The sequence below is a fragment of the Monomorium pharaonis genome, unplaced genomic scaffold, assembly GCF_013373865.1.
Source record: "Monomorium pharaonis isolate MP-MQ-018 unplaced genomic scaffold, ASM1337386v2 scaffold_413, whole genome shotgun sequence".
NCBI classification, from domain to species: domain Eukaryota; kingdom Metazoa; phylum Arthropoda; class Insecta; order Hymenoptera; family Formicidae; genus Monomorium; species Monomorium pharaonis.
In genome coordinates this window covers 55624-62500 of record NW_023415707.1, presented here as the reverse complement: position 1 = coordinate 62500, position 6877 = coordinate 55624, and positions in this window count along the sequence as shown.

The following is a 6877-nucleotide window of genomic DNA, read 5'->3' as shown; positions in this document are numbered from 1 at the left end:
AACAGGCGCGCCGATACTCCATCTGGTCCTGGAGCCGAAGAGCGTGACATCCGAGTTAATTTGATGTCTTCCTTTTTGATTGGTTCCCATATTCCCCCTAGGATTGGGGACCTCTCTCTTGGTGGTGCTTCTTCCCCCTTGGTGGTCATTAAGTTGGACCAGAATGGCTCCATTATTTCCCTTGGTGGTTGCGGGGCGTTGTCCATCTGGTTCAATATGTTGGACACACAGCGGCGCCTGTCCTTCTTCCACAGTGTCTGTGTCCATCCGTATTCCCGTCGTCTTGCCTCTCTCTTGTTCCTGGGTGCGGCCGGGGCGGTCCTTTTTCTTCTGTTCTGTCGTGGTGGTGGTGGAAAGACTTCCTTCAGGTATAGGGCTAGTTTTTGCAGAGTTCCCTCTTTGCCCGTTGCTCGTGCTTCCACTGCTATTTTGTGGAGCTTTTTCCCTTGGAAACCTTCATTATCGGCTGGTGCTCTTAGTGTGTTCAGGAAGGTCAGGAATTCTTCTCCCGTTTCTTCTTCTATGAGCTCTGGATCCGATGGTATTGGATTTTCGAGTTCCTCTATGAACCTTTTTACCATCTCTTTGTAATCTTTCCCCCTTCTTTTTCCTTTGATGGCTTCTATTGATCTTTGAGGGAAGCATCTCTGTAGTTCTTGGTTCATGAAGCGGGGCTGCTCGTTAGTCGTCAATTGAGCTTCCTTCCTTGCCAGCATTGCTGTTTCCTCGGCTGACCATCTAGCCTTATCGACTGCCGGTTGAAGCTGGGCATCGTACCAATCTTTATGGGCGCGTTGTTGATGCACCCCTCTTCCGATAGTCGTTGGGAATCTTCTCTCGCATCCGGGGAATCCGCACGGGTAGTCAGCATCATCTCCACGTCTTCGTCCAGTTGGGGCGGAGGGGCCGGCGGGCCCCCCGCCATCATCCGAGGCTTGGTTTCTTCTAGTAGCAGGGCCAACTAGTACGAATGGTGGGGCTGGCAACCCCACCACCCGGTGGCGCCGAAACCCCCTCTTTCCCCACGCTGCGACCAGGATAAACGGCCGACGTGGGGGGCGAGTCCCCTTTCGGGGGGTGGTTCGACTTGACCGACCTTTCGGAAAATTCCCGGAAGGTGCGATCCTGATAGCTACACGTCCCACCTACCTCTCTGCAAACTATGGACCCGAGAAAAAATCCCATCGAAATCGTCGGGATTCGAACCCGGGCCCACAGATTACAAAGCCAGCACTTAGTCCGTGAGCTACCGACTCGCCTTAAGAGAGTCATAGTTACTCCCGCCGTTTACCCGCGCTTGCTTGAATTTCTTCACGTTGACATTCAGAGCACTGGGCAGAAATCACATTGCGTCAACACCCGCGAGGGCCATCGCAATGCTTTGTTTTAATTAGACAGTCGGATTCCCCTAGTCCGTGCCAGTTCTGAGCTGAGCGTTGAATGGCGGCCGAAGAGGACGACCACGACGGCTCGCGCCGCCACGGAAGCCTCGCAGCAAGGAAGATCCGCGGGAGGCCAAGGCACGGGACCGAGCTCGGATCCCGCGTTCGGCGCGAGAACACCGAGCGTTCACCTCGCCCAGGCCCGGCACGTCAGCCAGACCCGCTTCCCGACCAAGCCCGACACGCCCCGCTCCTCAGAGCCAATCCTTATTCCGAAGTTACGGATCCAATTTGCCGACTTCCCTTACCTACATTAGTCTATCGACTAGAGGCTCTTTACCTTGGAGACCTGCTGCGGATATGGGTACGAACCGGCGCGACACCTCCACGTGGCCCTCTCCTGGATTTTCAAGGTCCGAGGGGAAGATCCGGACACCGCCGCAACTGCGGTGCTCTTCGCGTTCCAAACCCTATCTCCCTGCTAGAGGTTTCCAGGGAACTCGAACGCTTATACAGAAAAGAAAACTCTTCCCGGATCTCCCGACGGCGTCTCCAGGTCATTTTGGGTTACCCCGACGAACACTCTTACGAGGGCCCGAATTGTATGCGGTTCCGCTGCCGGGTTCCGGAATAGGAACCGGATTCCCTTTCGCCCGACGGGCGTGTGTCAGCCATATCTCTCTCACGCTCGTATTAAAAAAAATAATAATAATAATAACGAACGTGCGTGCGACACTAGAGTATCTGTACGCCGTCATTGACATAGGATTTCTCCTAGGGCTTAGGATCGACTGACTCGTGTGCAACGGCTGTTCACACGAAACCCTTCTCCACGTCAGTCCTCCAGGGCCTCGCTGGAGTATTTGCTACTACCACCAAGATCTGCACCGACGGCGGCTCCAGGCAGGAACTTTAATATACGCTATTGGAGCTGAATTAACCGCGGCTGCTGCTGGGCACCAATACTTGCCCTCCAGGGATACGAGAAGAGCACAGGAGATCGTTAAGATTTAAGTTGGACTCATTCCGATTACGGGCCTCGGATGATTTCCTTATCGTTCTTTTCGTCACTACCCTCCCCTGCCGGGAGTGGGTATTTGCGCGCCTGCTGGGGGCCTTCCTTGGATGTTGGTGCCGTTTCTCAGGCTCCCTCTCCGGAATCGAACCCGGATTCCCTTACCCGTTACAACCATGGTAGCCGCAGAACGCTACCAATCCGATACATTTGATAAGGCAGACATTTTGAAAGATTCGTCGCGGTGCTAGGACCGTGCGATCACACAAAGTCTATATCAGAGTCACCAAAGTAAACGGTGGAACGCACGTACGGAGACCCGCCTCCACCGATTGGTTTTGATCGAATAAAGCGTCCCTTCCTCACTGGTCGGGGACTCTGTTTTGCATGTCATTAGCTCTAGAAATTACCACATGTTATCCAGTAAATGTTGGTACAATCTAATGACCCAATAACTGATTTAATGAGCCATGCGCGGTTTCACCTATTCGGCATGATCACTGAGACATGCCATGCTATCAATATTTTGAGACAAGCATATGACTACTGGAATTCAGGTCAACCAGGAGAGCTACTACGTGCTGTGGCTGCGCTGCGTGGAGCGGCGAGGCACTAGCTCGTCGTCGGTCCGCGTCGTCGACTCCGAGAACGCGCGCTCCGTGGTGAGCGCGCAGCCAGCGGAAGACGAAACTAGCGACGACGGGCGAGGCGAGCAGAGGAGAGAGCGGCGGGCGGGCGAAACTTCGGCCCATAGCTGCCTGAGTGCCTTAGGTGTCTTTACCCGCCTCCGGCTCTTGCGAGCCGCGTCGGCGACACTCTCTCATTTTTCTCTTCTGTCGTACACTTCTTTCTTCTGTCAATTCATTTGTGTCATTTCAAGTTTCTCATTCTCCCATATCGAAACGGCGTGTGTCAAGCGCCGTTCAGCCCCCGACGTTAGATCGACTGATGCCGATGCACATCGGTCGATCTCGGAACCTTGCTTTGAAATAATTTCGCTACCGTGTACAAGTAGCGGGAAGAGCGGAGGAGAGCGGCCGGCGAGGACCGCCTCACCTTCCGCCTAGTCTCCGTGGATTTGATGTTCGTTAAGTCGCGACGATGCTCCGGACACGTTCGGTCTAAGAAACGCGGACGATTCGCGCGGCCAACAACTACGTGTGCGCGCCACTAAGAGCCATTCGGTCTTGCGACACACGCTCGTGGCAATGCTGTGTTTGAACAATGTTCGTTGCGTACCTGAAAAAAGAACGGAAGGGGAAAAAAGTGCCAGCCTGCTCTGTACGTAAGGGCGCGAGCGTGTATTACGGCTTCCGTCGCCGTAGGTCCGTCGACGTCGCCTCCGCCCCGGAGCACCCCGCTTCGAGAGTCGAGTAGTATCGACGAGGAGGTGACTCAATAGTCGCCCGCGATACGATCAAATAATGGTCCGTGTTTTCACACTTTGACGTTCGAGTTCGGGAGGACTCTTACGGAACGCACGAGACGCGAAGGGACGCCTCGTTCGGTCGCTTCGGCTCGCCGAGCCGCACCGCACCTCTTATAATACCCAAACCGTGCGGCCAGGCGGTCGGCGACGCACGGTGGAATATCACGGACGGTATAACGGGCGAAGAGCGGCCGAGATCTCGAGCCCGAGGGGACTTTGTAGCCGCTCGGGAAAGCGGCGAGCACGGTGTTAACCTCGGTCTCGGTCGACTCGCGAAGGCTTCGGGACTGTAGTCCGAGACGCGAGACCAGAGTCGCCCGCGCATACGATTCACAAAATCATTGTTCCGGTTTCACATTTAACGTTATGAGTCCTCGGGATTTCCTCGTTACGGAACGCACGAGACGCGAAAAGACGCGCATCGAACCATCGTCCCTGTCGCTCGTACTCGTCGAGCCAGCACCGCACCTCTTCTAATACCCAAACCGGCCGCCAGGCGGTCGCGACCGCAACGGGAATGTAAAACGGCGGATAATGGCGAAAGAGGCAAAGAGGCTACGAGCCCGCGGACCTTAGGCCGCTGCGGGCGCGGACGAGCACCGGTCGTTAGACACACCGCTCGGCGGCGGGACGTCGGAGGTACCCGGTCCCGCTCGGCACGTCTCGGTGCTCCGTCCGCGTTCGGGCGCCGACGATCCCTCCGACCGACGCTCGCGTCGTCACATCGGCCCTCATGCATCGTCGACGCCGTCGACACCTCCGGCCTCGCTCGAAAGCCGTCGTTCCTCGGCGCGTTACGCGGTCGTCACCTCCGGCCGCTACGCGGTCCGTCACCTCGCCGCCGCGCCGCGGTCGCGCCTCCGGCCCCGCCGACGCCGTCGGTTACCTCCGGCCGGAGTCCTACGGTCAGCCTCGTCCTGAATATATAATAAATACATACATACCTACATACATACATACTACATACATACATGCATGCATTGCATGCATGTGCATGCATGCATACATACATATACTTACTCATACATACATACATACATACATGACATACTAAAACATAAATACTACATTCATTATATTTATATATATATATATATTATATATTATATGTTTATATATATACAGATTGCGCTATTACGGTTAATTCTCTCTCGCTTACTTTCGAATTTTTGTCGAAAAGTGCTAAACGGGAAAAATAAGTCGTCTCGCTCATTCTGCTCTGACTACCGTACGGTTTACAACCCAAATTGTCTCTAGCGCTTGTCGATACTCTGTGTGTTGTTGCATTTTTTTATTTATATTGTTTTAAGATCCTGCCTTAACATCAAATATAGTTTACAGTTTTCTGCAATACGCATACCCAGTTTTATGTCATTCGTAAACGACGGTTTCCGTCGTTTTTTTTATCTAAAAATTGTATTTTAATATGAAAACCGGACTTACGACAATATATTCATTATTTTTCATTTTATTATTAATTTGATTACATATTGATTGGTTTACGGTTTTATTTATTATGACATAATTTGATTAACGTCATGAGCTGTTTTATGGGTGTTCAATGGTCATCTTGTTCAACTGTTTAATTTAATTTTTCGGTTCCATCCTTTCATCATGTTTTTAAGTTCATGTAATGTATTTAGGATGTAAGATTGACTGAAAGTAATATAGTCGAAAACGTTTCTTCCAACACAGTGCTATTAAGTCGGTTTATAAATATTAATTGTTTACCCTTAATTAATTATAATTGCTTAATTGAAAAATTTGCCTTGGTTTGTTTATTCATCTTATTTTTGCTTAGGCATTACAACGAGCCCTTTATAAACTTGTTTGTATGTGTCGCGGTTACCTTCGCTACTTACTCGACCGACGACGTTATCCAAGGATCGCCGTCGTCGATCGCCTACACGGTCCCGCTTACGCGCCGTCGTTGACCTCGCGTCTCAACCGCGGGTACGTCACCCATCCCGACTCTCAAAGCGGCCGTTACTCCGGCGGCGAAAATTTCATTATCGCTAATTAGATATTCACACATTCGAAGCATATATACTTACATAACGAAATATATATTGCAAGAGACATTGACCTATTTCGTTAAGCATCAGGTCGTAATACTCCGTCGCCGCCCCGCAGAATTCAACCCTGTCGCGTTCCCGCCGAGTCTCGCTCGCGCCATCGGTCGATATCCCTCGGGACCACTCGAGCGCCGTCGTACCTCCGGTTCTCGCGACGTACGTCCGTTGATCCATCGCGGCCCTAATGGCAGGTCATACCTCACAGCGTCGAAAAAATACTCTCGCGTACGTATCATTATTACACAAACTTACATTACTTAAACCAGGGTAAGGTATATGTAAATGCAATTAAAAAAATAATGCCAGTTACTTATTTTTTTATTTTAATAATCTTATTTCTTTACTCATTAATTATTAAAAAGTTAATGCGACGTTTAATGAAAAAAAAGTGCCATTTAATACTTATTACAAAGGTAAAGCGTTAATGAAAAAAATCGCATTAGTATTAAAAAAGTAGCGTTAATGAAAAAAAATCGCATTACTTATTAAAAAGTAATGCGCAATGAAAAAAGTCGCATAATATTTAAAACAGATATGCGTGATTAAAAAAATGATTATACTTATTAGAAAGTAATGCGCAATGAGAAAAATGTATTGCCTTTACGTTATATAAAAGGTAAATGCTTAATGAATAAAATCGCAACTTAATTATTAAGAAAGTAAATGCGTAATAAAAAAAAATTTACATTACTTATAAAAAAATAATGCGTAATAAAAAGATCGCCTACTTATAGGAAAGTAATGCCGAATGAAAAAAATCGCCTTACTTATTTCAAAGTTAATGCGTAATGAAAAAAAAAAAATTTGCATTACATATTTAAAAAAAAGTAATGCGACAATCAAAAAAAAAAACAAAAAAAAAAAAAAACCGCATATCTTATTAAAAACGTAATGCCGCATGAAAAAAATCCATTACGTATTAATAAGTTAATGCGCCAATGAAAAAAAAATCGCATTACTTATTAAAAAAGTAATG